This window comes from Aplysia californica, unplaced genomic scaffold (assembly GCF_000002075.1).
Source record: "Aplysia californica isolate F4 #8 unplaced genomic scaffold, AplCal3.0 scaffold00621, whole genome shotgun sequence".
Classification (NCBI taxonomy): Eukaryota; Metazoa; Mollusca; class Gastropoda; order Aplysiida; family Aplysiidae; genus Aplysia; species Aplysia californica.
In genome coordinates, this window is record NW_004797891.1 from 46,191 (window position 1) to 47,497 (window position 1,307).

Below are 1,307 nucleotides of genomic sequence, written 5' to 3' on the forward strand. Positions count from 1 at the left end.
TTTATTTTTTTATGGGTTTTTTGTTGTTTTTTTGTTGTTGTTTTTGGGGGGTGTTAGGTGTTTTACGGCGCTCGCAACAGTATAAGGTCACATGAGCGCGCGGGACACATTAAACTTTTTCAGTTGGTAGGAAATTTAGAATTTTGCCCGGGTGGAGGCCAAGACCTACTCTTATCGACTTTAGACCACCAAGGGACCTTTAATAACGTGCGCAACTGTTCCGAATGGAGACTTCTGGCGGTCATTTACCTCACTGGTGTATTGGCTGGAAACGGCTGGAAATTGGCTACACACCATAAACATAATGTCTTCTGCTTCGCCTCTTGGGGAAAGTGAGAAACATTAAACCTATCCGTACGTCGCGTTTTAATGTCGTATCCATACGACATGGGGAACTCTGTGCCATCACTTTCGAAGGAGACATTTACTGGTTAATCCGATCCGTTCGCTTTGCATGGCAGTCTGTCAAACAAAATGGTTTTTTTTAGAAATACTGAAAGTTTCAACGAGATCTTCGTATACTAGAAGTTTTCTAAAACGTGAAGAATACAACCCCTGGGATACAAAACGACCCCAGGGAGTACGGATAGTGTTAAACCACTTAGCGAGATGTAACCATGATATCCGAGATCTTGCGTTTGAAACTACATCAGTCTTCTGAAGCTGGAATTTATACACAGCTCACACTGTCAGTTTGATTTATTTGAATCGGCCGGGTCCAGCCAGATTTTTCTTTCATGGAAGGGCACAAGCTACTTTGTTTGGCACGATGATATTAATTCCGGATTCAACTTAATGCGACTGTGACCTTCAAGATCAAACATGTTTACTCCTCAAGATCGTGAGTCGAATCGATCGTATCGTGTCAAATGGTGACTTTTGGCTTTACTTGAGGGAAAAAACTGGCCGGCCCCAACGGAATTAAACTAATCAAATTGAGACTGGCATTATGGACTGGGTATTAGTATTAGAGCACAGCCTGCTCCACCTACGGTTTCTTTCTCCCTGACATAATTAATTTTGAAAAATGACGGCTGTAAGCATTTTTTTTTTCTAGAATGCTCCTTACACGGACGTTTTCCCCCATTCACTGTCGTGGTCGATTTTCGCGCTTTTAGATCCACAAAGCTTTCAGTCATTATATCATCAGCTCCGATAACTTGCTCCAGAACTTTCTATCAAACTATGCCAATAATAATCTACTTGACTACGTGACTCGCAAAGTTTTAAAATCCAATATACATGTTTTATAGTTATAGTGTGTGTATGTATGTGTGTGTATGTGTGTGTGTGTGTGTGCGTGTGTG